Raw genomic sequence first — 24,301 nt, forward strand, 5'->3', positions numbered from 1 at the left:
GGCCTGTGATCAAAATGGTTTAGCAATGTTGGGTTAAACAAAGTTAAACAGGTTTCTTTCATGTGTATTTTTACAGCCTGTGACAGGCCCGTCTGCGCTGGGAATCTCCACAAAGGCCTGGAGGACGCACGATTTCCCAAACTTATTTGAGTAAGATCCTTTTATTTCAAAGGGCATCTCTCCACACTTGATCTTAGCCAAAAGGCCGAGAACACACTCTGAAATCCTAGCCTAGTCTTCTCATTTGAAACACAATTTATACTACCTTGCACTGTGTACTTACATTTATGATATATGGAATGTATTTTCTCAAAGCAGATTTGGAGTGTCTACGTTCTCTATGGGTTTGCAGAGTCATCAGTGCTTAGCATAGACTCTGGCCCACAGGATTCACTCACAGATATTTTTTATTGCAGTAAATTATACATAACATAAAATTCACCATTTTAAGCATTTTTACATGAACATTTCTGTGGCATTAAGTACATTCTTGTGTAATCATCACCACCATTTCCAGATTTTTTAAAAATAGCATAGATATTTATTACTGATAGTGAATCAAATACTTGGTAAGTTCAAGGACTTCCTGTCTTGCTCAAAGTGAACTCCAGTTCCCTATTACAACTTCCAAGGTAATACATGACCTGCCCTTCCACCCATTAATTGATTTCATTTGCTTCCTCTCTCCTCTCTCCCCCTCATCACTTGCCTGCAGCCACTCTGTCCACATTACTGAGTCTTGTCTATGCCAAGCACACTTCTGCCTCAGGGACTTTGCACTTATTATGACCTCTGCATGAAACTTGCACTAGGTCTCTTTTGTAGCCTTTCATACCTACTTCTTTTCTAAAAATGGCCCCACTGCTATAGGAACGCTCCACGATACTTCCCTGTTTTACTTTCCTTAGAGCATTTATCTCTGCCTAGTACATTAGATTGATGTGCTTACTGATTAGTTTTCCCCTGCTTAGAATGCAAAACCCAGGAGAATAAAGACTGCACCTCTTTCCTTTCTTACTGGGTCCCTAGTAAGTAGACAATGTTTGACATATACTAGAAGTTCAATATCATTTATTAAATGATTGACATCAAGACACTGTCTTAATCATCAGTGGAGGTCTTCAATACATTAAAAAATATGTGTAGTGGAAGTGGGGAGAAAAATAAAATGCAGCATAACAGAATGGTAAGTAAAATATTACAAAGGGTTAGTCAAAATGGAATGTGGTGAGACTTGAAGGAAGTCATGTTTTTCATCCATTTCTTAGAAAAGGTGATGGCTTTGAATTAAGGACAACCTGGCAAAGAGGAAAGTAACTAAAGCAAAAGCATGAATATATTTCAATATGAAAATGTACATTTTCATCAAAGAGACAAAAAGGTGATAAGCCCAAAACATAATAACAGAGTGTAGAGAAGTTGGAAATAATCATGGGTATTTGGTTTGAATACTTGGTCAAGTAACAAAGATTTGTTCAAAAAAAGTGAGCCACCACTATAGGAAAATAAAATGACATAAACTATTATTTAAGAAAAATAGCCCACAACTTCAGATGGAATAATTTAAATTGGCCAGAAATTATAGTCTGGAAGGATTGCTATAAAGTATAAAAACATCTAATGGAAATTATTATTCAAATCAATTTCTCAAATATTTATTGGACATGTGGCAGAACATCAGACCAGCCTTTGGTGCCCACAGAAGACTTCCCAGAGAAGAAACAAATCCTCAAGGAAAAGTAAGACCAGTGAAGAGATAAAAGACGTGACAAAAGGCCATTTAGGGAAGATGGAAGGAAGGTATACAAACACATCAGTGATGGGGAGAATGGTGTGAGGAATGAGATGTGCTGAGGGAAACAGTCACTCTTTCTTGTTTACAGAAATCTTGATGTATTAAGCTTTAAAAGAAGATGAAGATGGTGTTATAAAAGTTTTAAATATTTAGTTAGGTAGGTTAAATTATTTGAAAGTGTGCAGACACCAGTGATATCTTATACATACACTATTCCCCTCCTGACTTCTTGTTTTTAGAGTCCATTCAGAGCCTGAAAATATTCTCTATTGACTTCTTCCTTCCTTGCTGCTCTGGGTAATTAGTTAGCTCTAACCAGTCAAATGTAAGGAGAAATGACTTGGGAAGCTACAAGAGATTTCTCTCTCTTTCTCTCTCTCTCATTCTCTCTTTTTTACCAGATGAAAGAAAAGGGGTGTATGAAGGAACTCTTTCTTTTTCTTCCTGCTTTGAACATCACTGTGCAATCATGTGATGCTTGGAGCTACTGCAGCAATCTTATCACCATGAGACAACAAGGTTGCAGACAAAAGCAAACAGGATTTAAAAAGGTCAAAAAAACCCCGAGACCTTAATGACATTGTTGAAATTCTAAACTTAAAACAATTATTTTCCAAATTCCTTACTATGTGAGATAATATGTCCTTTTAAACTAGGTATTCTATCCCCTACAGCCAAAATATTCATAACCAATTGTGATTGATTGTGGAGAAGATCGAACACAGGGAGATTAGTTAAGAAGCTAATGTGATCACCTTGGAAGGTGTTATGGATACCAGAATCAGGATAGAGTTGTGGTAAATGTAATCATTTTTCAAGATTCTTCTCTTCTCTGAAGTAGATTTGTACATTCACCCCTTTTGCCATGTGACTGTGTGGTAAAACTCACTACGGTGGGTAACACTTATTTTTCCTGTTTCACTGATGTTGGGCTTGGCTATAGACTTGTTTTGGACAAAGTAGTGTGAGTAAAAATGACAGTGTGTCAGTTCCAGATGGAGGCCTTAAAATGCATTACAGATTTCTACCCACCTGACTGCTTTCTGCTATTGCCAAGAACTTCCCTAGATAGATGCTGCCCTTTCAGTCTGGGATCCAGAATAAATACACATGGCACAGATTGAGGCCTTACACTTAGAATAGATCTGTCCACTAAAACCTGCCCCAGGCTACTTGATCCATAGACATATGAGAAATAAATGTTTTGTGTTGTGTGTCACTAAGATTTGTATTTGTTTGTTATGCAGCAGTAGCTTACTGATAAAGACATTAACAGGAGTCCAGGTTGTTGGTGAAGTAAGCTATGCTCTGAGAATGAAAACAAAGAGAATTAACAGGACATGGAAATTGAAACTAGTGAGCAAAAAAAAAAAAAAAAAAAAAAAAGAAAGAAAACAATTCTAAATTTGTTAGGAATGTGGAATCTTGCATCAGTTTAGATTCACTCCAAGGAGGAGTCCTAAAGGAAATTTCTATCCCTTTAAAATGAACTCATTGTGCTTTACCTAATATGATGGCAGTTTTTACTCTGTGTTCTTTCCAGATCCATTTAATTCTATCAAGTTCAACTCAGTGCATATTTCTTGAGCATCTGTCATGTGCTGGATATTGTAAAGAATACAAATATTGATTCACTTATTCAGTAACTATTTATTACATGCCCACTTTAAGCCAGACACTGTTCTCCAGCCAGAAAATGCAGTGATGCATAAAGCATGATCTCCTATAGTCTGGGGAGGTGGTGGGTAACTCTCACAAACATTTATGATATAATGTGATTAGTGCTATCTCAAGGCTGTGTAATAACAGCAGTTAAGCTTCATTGTACTCTTACATTAAGCCAGGCATGGTTCAAAGTATTTTATGTATTCTAACTTATTAAATCTTTACACCAAGCCTCAACTCTTTGGTGGTAGATACTATTAACCTGATTTTATGGCGAGGGAATGGACCGCAAAATATTGAATCCTACGTAAAGTTACAAAGTATCAGGCTTTAGGGAAAGAAAAAAGACAAGAAGCTGACCTGCGACAATGGAAAGAAGGGGTGATTTTGTAGGATTTGTTAACTGGATGCAGAAGAGAGGACTTCTTAGTTTCTTGTTTGAGTAAAAGAGACTGACATGCAGAAGGAACCCTCAGAGTTTGCAGAATAATAAAGAGACTGGTTATCAGGAACGTGGATAAGCATTTCAGATGCAGAAGGATGATGGGAGATAAAGGTGAAAAGTTCTCATTGAATTTTGACAACTCAGAGGCCATTGATGACCATGAGGAAAAAAGTGAAAAGATCAAATGGACTCCTGCGTTAAGAAGTTTAGTGCTAGGAACTCATCAATTATAAAGGAAGGTGGGATTTGGGTCCCATCTTGAGCAGGGTAGATAGGAGTGAACGTGAACTGCTGGGTGTTCTGCCATAATGCCCTGGAGGGAATGAGGTGTGCTACTGGCTACTTTTTGGTTCTAAAGTGGGAGGTGGGTGAGGTGCATCACTGCCACTTACTGGGTGGTCCAGCCAAGCACAGGCAATACCTCATTGAGAAACTCCCCTCATGATTGCCAAGTGTCCTGGTGAGAAAAGAGTCTTGATATGATCAACATCATTAGACAGAAGGGAGATGTTTGCTTCTACTAGTTACCAGAAAAACCAAAAATTGCCTTCTTAATTCTAGCCTCTCTTTAAACTGGCTATACTCACCCAAGAAAGTATGGCTCTGGAATTAAGAATTTAATCTCTGTGGTGAAGCTGATTAAATGCAAACCTGTAACTCAAGCCAAGGCAACAAAATTCTCCCTCACAATGATTAGAAGTGGGATACTACAGACTGAGGTAGTTAGCGCCATAAATAGTAAATAGTAAGACTTAAATAGCAAGACTGCCTAGATTTAGACACTGGATGCCAGGGGCAGCCATATGGGGAGATCGCTGTGTGCAATGGGTGACTCGGTCCAGGAACTAATTTGCAGAGAGAGGTGAATGAAGCAGACTCACCCTAGGTCCTCACTTTCTGATGCCTAACTCCAGAGATCATCTATCTCTTCCATGAGGTGTCATGACATACCCTAGGTTGTGACAATAGCTCCTATTTTATTTGAATATTTTTGAGTGAACTTCTGTTTATTGCAACCAAATAAACTTGACCAGAGCATGAACATAGCATTGGCCAGAAGGTTTCTATTGCCCATAATAGAAAGTTCCAGCCTTGGTTAAACAGTGAGATCCACTGTCACAGATGACACTGGTTGGGAAAAGTATGGTGGATGTCTTGCTTTTCCTGGCCCTGCAACTATCCTCCTATTCTCTGGTAAGATCACTCTGATTTTCCTTAGGGAATGATGCCTTTCTCGTGTTGGCTGCCATTTGGTTTGAGTGGTGCTGACTCCACCACCTTTAGCTCCAGGGAGAAACATGAATTTCCTCATGTTCAGACATGAACACATGGCCCAAGTTGATCCAGTGGAGAAATCCTAAGGCTTTTTCTAGTGCTACTGGGAAAGAAGAAACCTTACTTCTAGAGGAATTGACTAACTATTGGGATATGAATCTGAGCTTCTAGAAGTTATGTTGCCATCTTCTGGGAGAACATACGGGAGAATTAAGCCAACAGAGTAGAAAACAAGCTGAGTGATGGAGGAAGTAAAGATTTGATAGCAATTGTGCCCCTGGATCCAATCATGCCTGAAGCTATCCTTGTCCCGTGGAATTTTCAATTAAGCAGTCCAATAAATTCCATTCTTACGTTTGCAGTATGGACAAGTTTCTATCAATTACAATGAAAGGAATCTTGACTACAACACTAGCCTTCAACATAAAATGATGGATCATATAACTTAGAGGAGATGATGATGCACAAGAAATGGCTTTGCAAAGTAAAAAGTGTTATCTAATGAAAATATATCATAGAGATTTAGCTAACATGTCAATGTCAAATTTCAGGGCTGTGGTGGAATTGTCACCCATCTGTAAATTTGATACAATCCAGGGTTTGATACCAAGGAGGACCATTAAACTGCAGGAATGTGTTTGAACCACAGAACTTCCTATCTTAAAATAGTATAAGGAAAGGGGGAGGGAGAGAGAAAGTATTCTGTTTTCTTGGCAAGCATTAATGAACTAGCTTTGCCCCCTTAACTTCCATGCCTGTTGTCCTGGCACAACATGAAGGATTATTTCTGCTTTCCCCTTCCTTATGCTATTCCAAAAAAACGGAGCAACCCAGAACCCCGAGCTCCAGACTCCCTACCTATATTCCCATCTGTGGGCTCACTGGTAATCCTTTATTCCTCTCTTAACAAATTTTTGTATTTAGAAAACACCTCTAGCTTGAGGTGCCAATATTTTTGAAATGCTCCACAAATGCCTATGGCCTTGGCTAGTGTGATCATTATGTCTTCCTTCTCCTGCTTCAGCGTTTATACCAGGGGTGGCAGGCAACACATTGGTTGGAGAAAATCCATTTTCAGCAATTTTTCTTTGAAAGCATCTTTTGGTGAGAAAAACAAATAGACCTTCCACATGACTGCACTTATAAATCATGTTGTTTACATAATGAATTAGAGTTTAACTAGGAAATGGTGGTTTTTAATCTTTAAGCTCTCAAACTTTTGACCGATTTAGTTAGTTCATCAGCATAACCAGGTTAAGTCTCCCAGATTACAAATTAGCTTCATTCTCTCTCATCTCTGCTATATATTTTTTGACAAATTATGGAAAGAACACCCAGTAATGGGATCTTTGTCAGTTAGATTCCAAATGAATCAAAACTATGAGGAAAACTACTCAATAGAGGCAGTTAAATGTTCAAATAATGTGACGGTGTTATCATCATTTACCCAGGAAGACAGTCTCCTCATGCTTTTCAAAATGATTATTCTGTTTTCAGGACACAGGGATGCTGTTGCAGCCAGTCCAGTAAATTTTAAAAAGGAAAACAAAGCACCTAGAACTGCACATACATGAAGAACATAGAGGGGAACAGGAAACAATAATAACAAATCAAGGGGCTTAGACCCACCCATCCTTTTGGTCACGAGGTATATTTTTTAAGGGGTTGGGCTGCAAAAAAACCCAAACCAAAACAAAACAGAAAACACTGGGGGTTTGTTTATTTATTTATTATCTTTTATTTATTTTTCTTGAGAGAGAGTGCACGTGTGTGCCTGTGCACGCATGCGAAGTAGGGGGAGAAGGGGCAGCGAAAGAGGGGGAGAGAATTTCAGGGAGGCTCCACACCCAGCGTAGAGCTTGATGGGGTTCAATCTCACAACCCTGAGATCATGACCTGAGCCGAAATCAAGAGTCCAATGTTCAACTGACTGAGCCACCTAGGCCCCCGCCACCAGGGGCTATCTTACACAAAGAATTTATTCAAATATTAAGGAATGACAGTGAGTGGGAACTCCAAGAATTTACTAGGGGGCGCCTGGTGACTCAGTGGGTTAAGCCTCTGCCTTCAGCTCAGGTCATGATCTCAGGGTCTGGGATCGAGGCCCGCATCGGGCTCTCTGCTCAGTGGGGAGCCTGTTTCCCCCTCTCTCTCTGCCTGCCTCTCTGCCTACCTGTGACCTCTTTCTCTCTCAAATAAATAAATGAAATCTTTAAAAAAAAAAAAAAAAAAGAATTTACTAGGAACTCAAAGTAATTTAGTAATTACTCGAGGCTGGAGAACCAGTCTTGGAGATGTTTCAGACAAAAGGTCCCAAGGAAGTCCATGAAATATGCTGCTGGGTCCAGAGTCTTATAACTCTGATGGCTAGGTCAGGATGCTCTTTACGTTACCAGTCCACCACCAGCATAGTTCTGATGACTTACACTCTTCAATTGCTCAAGATGGGATGCCCAGTTAGTTAAAACTATGTTAAAAATGGTGTTGGGATAAGAAAAAACATAGCCCTGGTGGCTTCAATAGTAGGTAGCCTGTACTTGAAATATTTCTCCCTCCACAATGCTATGCACATAAGCACATCCTCTCCCAATAAGTTGCTATGGGGAGGGGCAGTGGATACTGAAGGGCAAAAGTAATATTTCCAACATGGGTAATTTCAGCAATTTAACCAAAATTTAGCTTTGATTTTAAACTATAAGTAACATTTGGTTTTCTTTTCGAGAGTAGTTTTCTAGAAAACTTTCAGATTACTTATCAAAGAATCCCTTTCTACTTTTATCTTTTATATTTTCTCCACTTCCATCCTTATTACTTTTTCTTCTTCCTTAAAATACTCACCATATAAGGCCTCATCATATAAATTTATTGCAGCTTTACTGATAATTTTTGGAGAAATGGGTGATTTAAGTAAGTACTATAATTTACAGATGGCTTATCTCTTTTTTTTTAAAGATCTTTTATTTATTTATTTGACAGAGAGAGATCACAAGCAGGCAGAGAGGCAGGCAGAGAGAGAGGAAGGGAAGCAGGCTCCCTGCTGAGCAGAGAGCCCGATGCGGGACTCGATCCCAGGACCCTGAGATCATAACCTGAGCCAAAGGCAGGGGCTTAACCCACTGAGCCACCCAGGCGCCCCAAACTTATCTCTTGAACTAAGATTCAGAAAAACATGTTTAATGCTAAAACACTACTGAATTTAATCTGTATTAAGTGCTTCATAAGGTTCTGTGTTATTTTACAATGCCTTCGGGCTTTGATTAAAAGTATCAGTTACTGCTTTTGATACACAGACACCAAAAAACTGGGCTGATTCTCTGCTGAATCTCTAATATACACTGCAAGTGAAGTAAATTTCTCTTACTGCCTTGTTTACTTGTGTTTTTTTTTTTCTCATAAGAGTCAAATACAGGGAAAAAAAAGCATAATTATTTTAACTTTTAAGTAGTTTGGAATCTAAATAAATAGAAACTCTAAATATATACACTTTTGTGTATAGTTTCCCCCCACATGTTTATTCATACTTGTGTAGCTCATTAACCTAATAGATTTTAAAGTCCCTGGTGGATAATGATAATGTCTGTTCTGGAAGGACTGGCCTGGAGGAGATTTTACGCAGACTATGGAGAAGATATCCCCAAACAAGGGAAGGCTGTAGCCTGCAGCCTCCAATCAAATTTGGACAGTTGGATGCAGGAGTAGTATCTTGACACAAGCAGCCCAAAGGTGAAATTCTGAGACAGGCCCACTGTCACCCAGACAGAATGAAGGAGTTCTTCCCCACCTTCTCCTATTTCCTTTTCTTTCTTCCTTTTTCAGGCTTCAAGCTGACCCCACCTTTCAAAATTTTACCCTCAATCCCAAATAGTACTTCATGGAAGTACTATTTGGCTCCTTTTTCTTTTTCTTTTTTTTTTTTAAAGTAGGCTCCACACCCAGCACAAAGCCCAATGTTGGGCTCAAACTCACAAACCAGGGATCAAGACCTGAGCTGAAATTAAGAGTGGGGCGCTCAACTGACTGAGCCACCCACTCATCTTTGCCCTCTTCTTTTAAGCTTCTAAACTCTCATGGAAATAGATCTCAACTCAACTTTGGTCGAGTTAACACAATGGACATTTTGGGGAGTCCACTAGTCAGAAATAAATTCATATCTTAAACAAGGAGTTTACTACCTCAAATGAGGTCTACTCTGGGCAGCAACTTTATCCTATGCTTCTCCATCCTTTTGTTTACCCAAAGCAACAAAACACACAAACATACACATAAACATGCATACTGCCCTCCACATGCATGTGCACAGAATCACAAACAACAGTATAGAGAGTGGTCTGATCAAGTGAATATTTCATGAATTTTTGTATTCATTCATCTTTTGTGTCCATCCCTGAGTATTTATCAATGCCTGCCAAGGATGGAATAATGAATAGAACACTCTCTGCCCTCCTACAGCACTTTCTGGCTTCATACAGCTTAGATATAAATGGGAAATCAAACTCATAAACCCATTAATATATAATATACGTATGATAATGTTCAATATTGACGGGTACTATGAGAAAAGAAAGCAAGACAGGGAGATGGAGAGCCAGAGGGAGGTATTATTAGGGAAGACATTTCTGAGGCTATGCCATTGAGTGAAGATCAAAAGAAGTGAAAGTGTGAATTATGCCTATACTTGGAGAGAGTGTTCAGTCAGAGGAGCAGCCAATGCATAAGACTGGGGAGTAAGCATAGTGTAGTCGGGGAGCATTAAGGAAGCCTGTGTGGCTGGGGGAGATGACAAACATAGATGAAACTGAAAAGGTAGCTTAGGGACCAAAGCAGGTAGAACCTTGTAGGTCACAGAAAGGTCATCAGATAGTATTTTAAGTATGATTTTATTCTAACTAATTAGCAATTATTGACCATGGGAGTGAAATAATGTGACTGATGTTTTTAAATGGTCCTTCTAATTGCTGTGTGGAGACTATATTTAAGAGGGTCAAGAGAAGACACAGAGAGGCCAGGTAAGGGGTTAGTGACATGGGCAAGGTAACAGTGCTTAGATAAGGCTGGTAACAATGGGACTGACTAAATGTGGTTGAATCTGGAATATATTTTAAGGTGGTTTTGCTGACGAGAGCAGGAGAGAGAAGAGAACATAGGGTGCTCCAGCTGGCAGTTGGCAGTAGTATTTCCTGAGGTGAACATGCCAGAGCCGGGGAATCAAGGATTGGATTGCTCTAGATAAATGTGAGATGTCAACCAAACATCCCAGGATATGATAAATAGACATCTGAACATGCAAGTTTGGAGTCTTGAGAGTCTGGAGCATGAGGCTGAAGTTTTAAGTTTAGAAAGCCTATAGATAGAACTTGAAGCACTGGACTGCAATATTTCAGCCCTGGAGTATTTGAATAATGCCCAGTAGTCTGAGGAGAAGAATGAAAAGGGAGGAGAAGTCGAAGAACATAACATAGGGTAACCCAACGCTGTGAGGCTGGTGAGAGGGAACAGGCCCATCAGAGGAGTGTCCATTGACATAAGAGTTTCCAGAAGAAGGAAGATGAAATTGTTAATAAAGAGTAATTGTAAAATCACTGAAAGATTTTGTGTCCTTCTTCCTTTCCTTTCTACCTCTTCCCAGGCAACAACTTCTCAGGAGGTAAAATGGAGTAAAATGGTCTTTAGTCTATAAGATACAGCTCATGGTCCAGCTAGAAGATAGTACAATAATCAAATGATGAAATTATAATTCAGGATAAAGAGAAGAGAGGACTAACTCAGGATGAAGACAAGGGTGGCTTTAGGAAGTTGGTAACTTTAAGCTGGAAGCATGAAAATGAGTAAGTTTACTAGGTGGAGGAAGCTGGAAAAGAATGTTCGAGGGGAAGGAAACAATACACAGTGAACAAGATAAATGTAATTTTTTCCTTTTGTGCTTCCTTATTTTTTATGTATTTGAAAGAGAGAGCATGCATGAGAGAGCACAAGCAGGGGGAGAAGCAGGCTCCTCACTGAGCAGGGAGCATGATGTGGGGCTGGATCCCAGGACTCTGGGAGCATGATCTGAGCCAAAGGCAGATGCTTAACTGATTGAGCCACCCAGGAGCCACTCTTCCTCTTGTATTTCTACTGCTTGCTTTCCTTTTTTTCTTTCTTCCTTTCTTTCTTCCCATTCTATCACATTCTTTTCTGGTTGCCAAATGAAAGAATGAGTAAGAGAAAACAATGCATACAAAAAATATGATTTCTATCTAAAGACTGTGCCATGATCAGTTAAATTGGAGGAAAATATATTTCATTTTAGTTTGCTTTAGCGCATTTTGGAATTATTAACATGGCTAACTTTTGTTTAGCAAAGACTGATTATTTACATTTTAAATTGGTGATATTTTTTGTTTTTGGTTTGCCTGTCTTCATTCCATTGGAGTTACAGAGGGTACTAGCAAAAGAAGAAGGGGATAAAATTCAAAGACATCAAGTTTTGCCTCCTTATCCCATACTGATATACACTTTATATTCTTAAAATAGAAAACCGTCCATAAAATTCAATTGCTCAATCACATAACTTACTGTAATTATTCTGAAGTTAAAGCTTTTTATCAATTGGGTTGTCTACTTACTTGACTTAGTAGGAACTTTACTCATATATTCCTCAACTTACCATGGAGTTATGTCACAATAAACCCAATGCAAGTTGAAAATATAAGACAAAAATGCATTTACTACACCCAACCTATTGAGCATTGTGGCTTAGCCCAGTCTATATTAAACATGCTCAAATGTTTACATTAGCTCACAGCTGGGCAAAATCATCTAACAAAAAGCCTACGTCATAATAAAGTGGTGAAGAGCTCATGTAAATAGATTATATACTATACTAAAAGTGGAGAACCAAATGGCTGTATGGGTATAGTACGGTCGCAAGTGCATGGGTTCTTTATCCTCATGATCCCGTGGCTGACTGGGAACTGCGACTCGCTGTCACTGACAATATCAAAAGAGTATCATAGCACATATCACTAGCCAGGGTAAAAGTCAAAGTTCAAAATTTGAAGCACAGTTTCCACGGAAGTCATATCACTTTTACACCATCATAAAGTTGGAAAATATTCAGTTGAACCACATAAGTCAGGGACCGTCTGTGCTGTGAAATCAGTGCTTTTATTTGTTTGAGTGACAAGTCTAGGGAGAAAACTTGATCCATAAAATTTATTCAGATAATTGATTGAATTAATTTTAAATGATTTCATTTACCTTGTCAGCCCAACGAATATAGACGAAAGCTAGAAATACCACTCAGTGACTGATACAAGTTGAGAGATTCTTTTAGGGTAGAGAAGGTGTGGCCGTTTTGACTCATGCTGATTAAAAGTAAAATCTAGGAAAAACACTATACTTTTCCTAATATCAGCATAGATTTGTTAGAATCCCAGGTGGTAAGACTTCAATTGATTTGCATGAATGCAGAGTTCAATAAGAAAAGATTCAAATTTAGTTGGAGTAAAACTGCTTAATGATTCCAAATATTACTTGTAATATATTAATATAACGGGTTTGAATACCTATAATGGAGTCTCTTTCATTTGGGTCTTAAGGGTGTTCTCACAGCCACTAATGCTGAGTGCTAGGTACACGCTCAAGTACCTGAGAGGAAAGCACTTTAGGTTAAAAGCACTTTCTCTCCTCAGCCTCGGGTTAAAAGCTATTTCAGGATTCTGTTAAAGGCATTCTTTGGTCTTCAGCTTCAGCTTAAAAGCAGCTTTGATGAAAAGTGCTTTGAGGCAGGTGAAGGATTTTATAATAAACCATATTAGGAGCCAGGGAATCGTGTGGTTCTGTGGAAGTGTTGGCCAGCTCCGTGGAGGTGTGGTGCAAGCTCTGCGCGGGTCTGCCTGTTCCCCATGGGCGGCTCTGAACAATGTGGTCCTCTGGTTATTCTATGCAAAGAAATTGAAAAAACATTTCCAGGAATGTAATTGGAGAGAGGGGGTTATGAGCCTAAATTAGTAGGCCATGATGCACATGTTTCCGAAACATTTTGTCTCTTTTGGGCTTCCAGTCAAATATAGTGCGTTTCTCTTTTTTAGCCCTTACTTTTTTTTTTTTTTTTTTTTTTAGCCTTCCCTTTAGAAAGTGACTATGCAACAACAGTTCTAGAACACCTTATCCTGGCCCGAAGCTGCCCACGTAACTGAATAAATAGATATCTCATTGTGAGATACACTTTGTGTACTGAGCATTTTCTGGATTCATTGCACACTCTTTATATTACTTTTCTGGCTAACCAGACCGCCCATTGTCGGGGAAGGAGTGCACGTAAGGGTGGAATGGAATAGCTCAGTTGGGTTTGCCTACTGAATTAGTGCAATGATGTTCATCACCCAGACATAGAAACTGAAGTGTTGGTATTAGTGGATGAAAAGACAGTGACTTAAGAGGAATTCTGAGCTTGCAGGGGTTAAGGGAAATTCAAGAGAGATGGCAAAATTGTGAATGTATCCCAGCTAAGTCCCAGGGAGTAGATCTGACTTCTTCTGAGGAAAGATCTCACATGGACTAGAAAGAAGCCATTTCTCACTTTGTGAGATTTAGCCTAAGAGCTGTTGCTTCAGGTCCTAAAACACCAGGTGAAACATGCCAGTGGCTAAGACGAGCAGTCTCCCCATTGCTCTGGAGACAGAGTGAATCTAAAAATGCTGTGGGAACCAGAGCTTCAGAGTACTGCTCGGCATGTGGAAGGGTTTGTAGATTTGGAAGCTCTTGGACAGCACCAAGAGGGGAGGAAGTCATGTCTCAGAAGATACAGGCTGCATAGTTGTGGTGAAATGCCTGCCTTGGGCAGTTTGTAGGTAATGAGGTATCAAATGCAATACTTTCCAGGTGCTCCCAGAAATAGTCAAGGAGACTTTAGAGAAGGGTAAAGTCTGAGTTGCTATGGCTATACAACTGGTAGTCACAACTTAGGATATTTGTGCCTTAATATCTGTTATTTCATTCATATCCACAGGCTGCTGGGGCATGGCCCACTGTTGTTAAATAGGAAATAAGTAAAATTAGATAAAAAGCACTAAGAACGTCTTTTCATTAGCTTTCCAAAGTGGGACAAGTTTGCAGGGTATGGAAGTGCTTCTTTTTTTAATATAGAATATTTGTAAGCAGTGCTAACATAACTAGTTTGTAAGAAAGGAATCTCATCTCACACATCTGGGTCCAGTATGCAGCCCATTGTTTTCTGCATGGGAGGTCCCCAGTAAATGTTTGTCAAATGAGTAAAAATGAATAATGAGCACTAAATGAATAATAAAATTGCCTATAAAATCAAGTACAAACTTCTGAACCTGGCACTGCTCAAAATACCTGCCACAGACACTTCTCATCCAACCCTTTACCTTGCAGACAAAGCATGGTTCCCATGCTTTCCTACGATTGCACACCTTGAACGTCTCAACCAGCTCTCCACATGTCCAAAGGCTCAGAGTCAAGATTCAGTTTCAAGACCACAGAATAAAGGAAACCTGAATCCTTCTCACACTTTTCTCACTTGTAATTTCCCCAAATCCATGACCTCAATGTCCCTAAAGCTTTTGACATTTGATATATTATGTTGTATTTGTTGTAATTTTATCTCCCTTACTCATTTTGTAGGCAACTCTGCTTTATGCATTTTTGTATCCTCTTAGAACATAGTGATTTAAAGAATATATATGAGTAACAATCAAAACATAAAAAAAGTAAGCATAGTTGTCCTTCATCCTTATTACTGGAGAGTGCACATCAAGCTATATAAGAACAATGTGAGGCAGACAGAATGCTCAAAATGTTGGCTTTACTAATGCAATGCCACAAAAATCTCACCCTAATTGATCTGTTTTGCAATTTTCAGAATACCTACTCTGCATTCAGGAGAAATGCTTGCAATATATCATGCCATAGAGAGAGTAGAATTAGGAGTAGAGTATGAGAATTAAGAGTTATTATTTGCCATGCTAATTGCTCTTTGTGTAGTATCAACAATCATAAGAGGTATTATCTGGAAAGTGTTAGGACAGAAAATTTCATTACCTTGTCCAAAGCCTCAAAGCAAGTAAATAGCAGAGCCAAGACTAGACTTCAAATCTACTTCAAAATTCAGTGATCTTTATGGCTTAATGACTGCAATACATTGTTTTCCTGAGTAAAATAGAATGCATATAGCTCTTTCAAATAGCTAGGGAGAGCTTGTCACCACCACCTTATCACTTCACACCATATGTATCCAGATCCAACAAAGAAAATGGTCTTTCATATATTTCATTACTGCAAGCATTTTTTATGTATTTAAACATATATAAAACTAGGTACAGTTTTCTGTCCAGGTATCTCTTTTTCCCAAGAAAGAGCTGCATTTCTTGTTAGATATTCTAGGAGTCTAGGATTCTAGGCTGGTGATAATGGGGGCAACAGACTGGGAACCTTTTGTAGCAGAGGTTGCTTAGACCACTTCTAGTCTCCAGATGGTGTGCCAAATCGATTAGCACAGACTTCTTCTAGCAGATCTCAGATGAGTGTCTATGATCCAGCTCGGTATATGAAACTGAAACACCACACACATATCCATGCCAGCCTCTCAGACTCTTGACTGAGAGAATTGCATCTGGGAGACAGAAGTTTCCTTTGGGCTTTTGGTAGTGTTCGTACTATACTAACTAATTGTAGAAACAGATGGCTTTGGGTTATCGCAGGAAAGTGCTTTCCACTAAAACTTTACTCAGAAGTATCATCTCCAAAATTCCTCAAATGTAATGAGTGTCCCATATCCCCAACTTTCTTTAGATGGGCTGTTTATTCCTCACCTTCTGGTACTGGACCAAGATCCAGTACTTGTTTTCCCCACTACCCATCTCCTGCCCAACAGTCCCTTCTGAGGCCACAACTCCCTGGCCAGGGCTTCTGCTTCCCATTCTGTCTTAGAGAATGAGACAGCCATGTCTACTACCACATACAGTGCCTGGTATGTGGCACTGCACCATCACACTTGGAATACTTCTCTTCCTATACTGCACAGCCACCATGGGAATGCTTTCTCCATATTACCATGACATCTTGAGTTGGGCATAACTTCACACATAGATGTGACTGTCTCTCCTTGTGTGTGATCAGCATTGTATTTCTAACCATTATTACTTTTCTTCAAGATTATTCATTCATACTATAAATATGTGATCTTTCTGGTTAAAGGGTATGCACACAAGTGTGTTCATGAATAAAGGGAACTTATGCTAGAGAATTTGAGATATCTGACATCATTGGGAATTCTGTTTTTGATGAAGAGAGGGCCTAACCTTGTTGTTTTTTTCACCCTAAAATGTTTGACTTCTTCAACTGGTAATTATGTAAACATATTTATAGCCCAAACAGGCTCTTATTTCCTCTTTTGACATATTAATTGTTTCTAAAAACATTAAGTGAGGTCCTGTCAAATTCTTTACATAATATTGAACATTCTCCTATGCTAATTAATTTTTTTTAAATGGAAAAATTGTCACATGCTCAAGGTCCCAGTGCATTTGAATTGTGGAATTTCTGTTCATAAATGTGGAATTTCTGTTCAACAAAATACTGTTCAGGAAATGAATGTATGAGATGGAGCAAATAATGATGGAGTCTGGGGAGGTGATGGCTTTTCTGAAATTTAGATTATCTGGAAACTCAAGATATTAAGATATCCTTAAGATATTCTTTTCAGCCCATCTGCTTTCTTATTTCTCAGCCTCTGGTTGCATGATAGATTCCTTCATTGTGAGGTTAACCGAGGCCAGTCCTCTTCCCCCTCCATCCTTTCTTTTCCTGCTATGAGTTTGAGTTCCAAGTTCAAAGGGACAAGTTAGGAGTGATATATTCAAGTTAATGACCTTCACATGTGTTTAACTTGGATGACATCTTCTCTAAAATCTCCCTCCTGTCTAATATGGGTAGATAAGAAAATCATTAAAAAATTGGAGCTCAACAACTGTTGAAAGAGAATGAAATTTCTCTCTTTTGCTCTTACATTTCTGAGGGAATTGGATCTTATGAAAATGTCAATCCTTGTAGCAGCCTCTTAGCTGGCTATCCATGCAAGTTATCCATCACAGCACAAAGCATAACTCAATGGCCATATGCATCTCAGAAAGACATCAAATTGGGTAATTTTAAGATTTAGTCCAGGTACACAGGTTATAATCTGGGGTGAAATTTGAGCAATAAATATATAACACACTTTCCTATAAATATTGGCCAAATATATATGACTTATTGAGTTTTACAATCAGACAATATTTTGATTGTCTTACATGTCTGAACATACACATTGCTGGTATTATTGTCGAGTCAATCTCCAATTCCACAAATAGTCATTAGCACTAGGTGTTAGTTACATGTCTGCCATATGCTAGCTGGGCAGAATGTTCAATTTTTTAAAAAATAAATATATGAAATAGGTACCCAATATGTGGCTTTATTTTTCTTCAACAAACCCTAACTTAACCTTATTGATTTGGATAGATGTTTTCTATCAAATATAAAAATCACTTCTAATATTTATAATGGAACATCAAAGGTAAAATGCAAGAGATCATTGAAAATGGGATGGAGTTAGGTCCTAGTATTAAGTAGGAAGGACACTGAACTCTTGGAAAAAATACAAGTTGGAGAAGGCATGTATAAACAGATATTTCTTTCTTATAAACTTCTTTAAGTTTCTCTGAATTCTTTTCTTTGTAGGGCTTTTTCCCTAAGCTGCTATTAAATTGTGAAAGTGCGTTTTCATAAAACCTCTTTATATAAGTGTTGCTGATTTGAGGAGGGGAGAAAAGTTTCCTCATTTCTCTTTTGTGTTCTTTTTTTCCGGTGTGAGAAGAAAGTGTTCAGATCATCTTTTTAAATAATGAAAACAATAATAACTGTTCCTGGGAGAATAAGAAAGCAAAGCAGAGGCTTTGTTTGACTTATCTGTGATAAGGCACTTTGGAGCTCCGGTTTGTGTGAGTTGAAGAAAGAGATGTACACAACACTCCAAACCCTTCTATTATGACAGTTTATGCTTCCCCTACAGCTTATTTAACTCCGATGCCTGGGAAATAGACACAATTACCACCTTATGGAATGCTACTTAACTTTAAATGTTCCCTCCAGAATAGAAACCCACGTCATCAAAATTTGTCTGTTTCTCAGGAATTATTTCTTCGGAAGGCTTCTGCATACGCCTGTGCAATTTTAAAATTTAACCCAAGGTTGCTTAGAAATAACTATGATATAAAAAGAAAGAAAAAATTCCCACACTAAGGGAGTTTGTTCATAAGAGTTCTATGAAAGAGCTGTGTCCTATGCCCATGTACACTATAATCATTCACTCTTTCAGCTGTTATCAATTTAAAACCAATGAAACTCCCACACTGAGTCCATTTGAGCAGTCAATTTTAATATCTCGAGGCATCTGTAGTTATTCTGAATTGGCTGCAAAAGCAGAACTAACAAGTTAAGCTCTAACCATAAGTCGACATCAGGCTGGTAAACCATACATCAAACACAGACAGTTAGTCAATACTCCAGTATGAAAAACCAACTAGCATTTTAAAGAAGAGCAACATATTCATAATATGTTTGGCAGTCTGGTTTGCATTGCTTCCTCGATGGCTGTGTATTTAACTTTCCAGTCAACAGGGAGCTCCTCGCACTGGCAAAGCAACATGTTTGAGGGCAAACCAGTCAGTCTTCTGATTTGTGGGTAATATTTCTAAATGAGAAAAAACGCGATGGAAGAATGTGCCTTTTGTGAATAAGAATCTAGAGAGTGTCTTAATAGTTGCTTTTTATAAGAAAACTGTTTCAACCATATGTTCTGGATCTTTGCACACAGTCCCTACTTCAAATATTATGTCATTGTCAGGCCATGTGTCTCAATTTTGTGTTTGGAAAATATGGTTGCTTGAAATACCTCTTTCTGTCCCAGGAGTGACTCCATGACAGGGCTGTTGCCTCCCATAGAGAGAAGAAGACAATGAAGGAGGAGTATTCAAACATGATCAAGGCAGTCATCGCTTCAATCAAATCATTTCCAAATTTCTGGGGTTGGGGGCCTTGGGCGAGGGGGAGTGAAGGGTGTTTACGACATATAGCTGCCTATTCCCAGAACTCTTTTTATGTACTTTTATTTTATCTTCAAAAAGAAAGGACATATTAAAGGGAAATATCTAAGGAGGAACAATGCTACATAAAGCTTATGTTTTCAGATCTGTTGCCCCAGAAAATGCTTTGATAAAACATACTTACAGCAATACAGTCAATTTCAAAGAAAAGTTGGGAGACATACCTCTCCATAGTGCAATTTGACTAACACTGACAGACCACCAATTACGATTATCCAAATTCAGATATGGTCTTTTGTCTCCTTCCCACAAAGGAAAATAGCAAATGCTGGACTAGCACTTCTGCAACACCAAGTTACTTTCCTGATGACTAAACTTTACAGGGAGAACAGTTACGCTCTATTGTTGCTACTCAGGTAGAGTAATAACTCAAAAGGGATAGTTTCATATGGAACAAAATTTGCCACCACCACCCCAATAACGTGACACAGTTCTTTTTTTCTTCTTTCTCTTGGGAATTTGTGGACTCTTGTTGATTTATAATAGACATGAATTTGAGGGGAAAGATTTGCAGACGGAACTGTCAGTGATACTAAAGGAAATAAAAGAGCAGTATCTTAATCTTAGGATATGTCAAAATGAATTGTTGATATTAATATTTCCTGGGCTTGTAACAGTTCACACATCTGCTGAATGTGGATCCCGATGAGGAGATATTGGTTGTGAGAGATCTGATAGATTCTATCCTTAGAGACACATTCAACGAGCCCATAGTGTGGACTCAAATACCAATAGTACCATGAGTGAGAAAGGGCTGGGACCTCTTTTCTCAAGCACCACGGAAAATTCAATTCATCTCACTGCCCGTGAAGCATTTATTCATACATTTGTTGAAAGTATCAGTGTTTAGGTCACGATGAAATTCTGTTTTCCTCTCCCTCAATTATCTACTTCAACACAAAATGAAATCACCAGCTAGTACTTTGTGTGAGCAGGAGAATTATAAAAACTACAAAGGAGAAAGTGAATAACCAGCACTGGCTTTGGATATAGTTTGTAGGGCCTATGGAGGCCCTACAAAGCTAACAGGAGCTAAGCTGAAGAATCTTCCACCGCCTGTGAAGCTGGGTTTAAGGAGTCATGAGGGAACTCTGGGGTATGAGAGCACCTGCTGGAGAACAGCAGGGTATCAATAATAAATGCTAACCTTTAAAAAGGGGGATTCTTGTGAACACTGCTGCCCCACATCTCTTTCTTCTCTCAGGTGGTTTCATGGAGGGAAGATTTAAGATATGATTAGAGGACTGAAATGGTCACAGACCCCCTCTCCAGAGGGCAGCGGCCTCCTGACACAAGAAGGAAATAGCACATTAGCTTGACTTTTGGTCATCTGCAACGACTTGAGGATATGCTTCCAAGAACACATAAACTTTGGCTGGTGCACTGTCAGGGATGAAAGGGGGGAGATTCTGTACCCTTTTTTATAATCTATACACACACACACACACACACACACACACACACACTTTGAGTTAAAACACAGAGTATGCCCAAAACATGGTATAGATTCCCTTTCTTATGAAAGAAAAGCCATCTGTATTTACTGGTTCCTTGTTGGTCCTCATGCTCTATTTCTTCTTATTTTATGGAAATGTGTCAGTCCTCAAAATGGAAGGTTTAAAGGCAATATTTCAAACTGGCACCAGGATTAGACCAACCTTATAAGGTATGCCAAAACTCTGGGCAATATTTTAAGGATAGATAGTCCATGGAATAAATGAAACCAGTATCTACTGCCATAGCAAGAATTAATATGGATTTTAGAGACCACTGGCTAAAAACAAAATGCCAAAATGCTGGTTTTGAATCAATTGGGTCATATTCATTTTATATTCCCAGCACTTAGCATGGCTATTATTAGGCATCCAGTCAGTTTTAGGGCTGAAGCCTGATACTATCTGGCATTTTCTCTTACTTAAAAAAATGGGAAAGATTTTGAGGGCTTGACTGAAAGGGAAAGAAATGTAATTTAAAGAAAGGAAAAAGAAGAATCATTATTATATTATTATTACAATTATTATTATTGTTATTATCATTGGCATTATTATGATACACAAATACCCCCAAAATAGTATACTATACCAGGAAATTGTTGATAAAACCATCTTTTGGTTATATGTAACTTTTTCAGTTATATGTAAGTCATCATCTTAAATATTATATTCTAACTAATGCCTGTGTAAAAGGTCTCTCTCCATAAGAAAGGAAGTTCTTGAACCACAGAGAAACCAACTTATTAGTCTGGCTCATTCTTTTTCCCCTTACCTAATTCACTCCCATTTCTGGACCTCATTTTTCTCTTGTTGCTCCAAAGTTATTTTGCTTTTAATATCTCATAAGACCTGGATCATTTCCTCCCTGAATAACGAGCTTTTAAAAGACATGGGCTTAACCTGCTAGGCAGGTGCATTTTTTTCTCAACATTTGCCATCTCTCATGGTGACCTGTATTTTATTATTGAACAAAAGATAGCTATGTGGTACTCTATTACCAACACATTTGCTCCCAAGGGCCTTTAAATAACAGAAACTGCCTGGGAACTGTAAATGCAAAGGAACCAGGAAGCTAGTAGGCCAAGATAAAGAAGCTTAAGGTTGGCTATTAATTTTGGTTTATATTAAATCATGACATAGCTCACACGTAAGGATCACAGTTCAATTATGAACCGTAAAGAAGTTTAAAGAAAAGAAGATTTACAAGATATTTTTAAGCACATTAGTGCATATTGTGGAAGTTGTGGGAATATTTCAGGCCCAAGCAATGATAGACCCATGCCCCTGTATATAAATTCAAATACAATTATTCTCAGACTAACACTGATAAAGTGGCAAAATTGGAGCGTATCTCTACCCAAAGGCATATTGTAGTGTTGCTCATAAATATTTTGCTTAAATTAACAATGTGGCAGGTAGCTTACTCTGTCACAAATTGGTTCTGACAAATCATTTTAAAAATACTTTTCTCTGAACTCAATGATTTTGCCATTCATAAAGATGACTGTTGAAAGTTTAGGGTTGATAACTTGTATCTGCAATTTGAATGGCAAATCTTTCTTTACTTCTCAATATAATTGACATATTTTATAAAAGTACTATAATTTCAAAGACATTATTTTCTCATGTGATGGAAACCTTAAACAATTAGTTGTGTCTGTGTGGGTAATTACTTAAATGTTCCAGCAATTAGATGACACTGTGTAAGTGGGTGTAGCTAGAAAAGAAAATTAGCTCATGCCCATTTATGTATAAAGAGTACCATGATGAAAATTACCAAAAAGATAAATATGAGCCAACCATAAATTATCTATGCACTTGCCTTGAAGTAAGCAAGTTACTACTGCCTTTCCGTGACACTTGCCAGGATTGGTTTTTCAAATTTTAAAGGAATACTTGAGAAAATGGTTTCCCAGGGCCATCTTGATCATTAACCCAAGTAAAAAAGGAAAGAAGAGAGAAAAAAGGGAAGAAATGGAAGGCGAAAAGAAAAAAAGATGGAAGGAAGAAAACTGCCAAATAATTAAGATAAGCTGGGCACTGTGTAAAATTCTTCCATATTTCATCTTATTTAAATTTTACAGTATAAATTTTGTAGATGAAAAAGTCAGTGACCCAGTATTAAGTTATAGAGCTGGTAAAAGGCAGAATCCAGCTTTAAACGTAACTTAGTAAAATTCTAAAGCTGCTATACTTTCAAATAAACTCAATCAAAAGCAAGGAGTCACAGAATAGAATACATAGACTGTTTCACTGAGAAGATTGACGTCCCTGATGACATAAAGGCCCAGATGCAAGGAAAAAATGAAACTCCGGGGGGAAAATACCTGTATGAGACAGTCAACACAAAAAAAATGGATCAAACTAAAAAATGGCTTGATTTAAGGAAGCGATGAAGCATAAGCTTTAAAAAAAAAAAGAATATTATAAAAAGAGAGAGAGAGAGAGACAAACCTAGAAATAGATTCTTACCTATAGAGAACAAACTGATGGTTATCAGAGGAGTGGGGCTGGAGGGATGGGTGAAAGAGGCAATGGAGATTAAGGAGGGCACTTGTGATGAGGACCAGGTGACGTATGGAGAGGCTGAATTTCTATATTGTACACCTGAAACTAATATAACACTGCATGTCAACTAATTGGAATTAAAATAAAAACTTAAAAAATAAGAACATTATAATTTGCGTAGCCCATTAAGTCATAACATTGAACCCATGGATATGTCAGTCCAAATCTAGCACATGACTTGGTTAGCAATTCCATAATATTTACATGATCAATATAAAGTAAATTCAGTGCCTATTTTTCTTCACATTTAGATCTAGAATGTGGGGGGCAAATGGAGGGCATGATTGTGAGGGTGAAGCAGCATAAATATCCAATGCAACTTTCAAATGTAAAAGAAAAGAGAGTCTTTTTCATCACGATCAAGGGGGATTTTTCTTTATAGATCACAGAGGTCATGATATTATGAGAAGAGAGAATGAAGTCTGGTACTTGGAGCTGCAGTAAGCAACCTTATATAATTGTAATTGCACGAATACCGGTTTTTGGTTTTTAACTTTTAGGATCAATCTATAAATTAATCATAATTATAGAAATCTGTGAAATAATGAGTTTTTATAATGGCTGTGATCACCAAGACAGCATGGTACTGGCATAAAAACAGACACATAGACCAGTGGAACAGAGTAGCGAGCCCAGATATGGACCCTCAACTCATGGTCGATTCATCTTTGACAAAACAGGAAAAAATATACAGTGGAAAAAAGAGTCTCTTCAATAAATAGTGCTGGGAAAACTGGACAGCTATATGTAGAAGAATGAAACTCGACCATTCTCTTACACCGTACACAAAGATAAACTCAAAATGGATAAAAGACCTCAACGTGAGACAGGAATCCATCAGAATCCTAGAGGAGAACATAGGCAGTGATCTCTTCGATATCAGCCACAGCAACTTCTTTTAAGATATGTC

The 24,301-nt window shown here is 38.2% G+C and overlaps 1 protein-coding gene and 1 long non-coding RNA gene across 3 annotated transcripts in view; one reads left to right on the top strand and one right to left on the bottom strand.

Moving 5' to 3' along the window:
• The window catches only part of ARHGAP15 (Rho GTPase activating protein 15), a 601,111-nt gene that overhangs the window by 223,829 nt on the left and 352,981 nt on the right, over positions 1 to 24,301 (bottom strand). The gene's annotated exons all lie outside the window — the stretch shown is intronic.
• On the top strand, positions 9,292 to 15,131 carry LOC116597908. The gene is made up of 3 exons (XR_004288848.1): positions 9,292 to 9,362; positions 10,954 to 10,959; positions 15,120 to 15,131. It is a non-coding gene; the product is annotated as an uncharacterized LOC116597908 (long non-coding RNA).

The sequence above is a fragment of the Mustela erminea genome, chromosome 8 (assembly GCF_009829155.1).
Source record: "Mustela erminea isolate mMusErm1 chromosome 8, mMusErm1.Pri, whole genome shotgun sequence".
In the NCBI taxonomy this organism is placed as follows: Eukaryota; Metazoa; Chordata; class Mammalia; order Carnivora; family Mustelidae; genus Mustela; species Mustela erminea.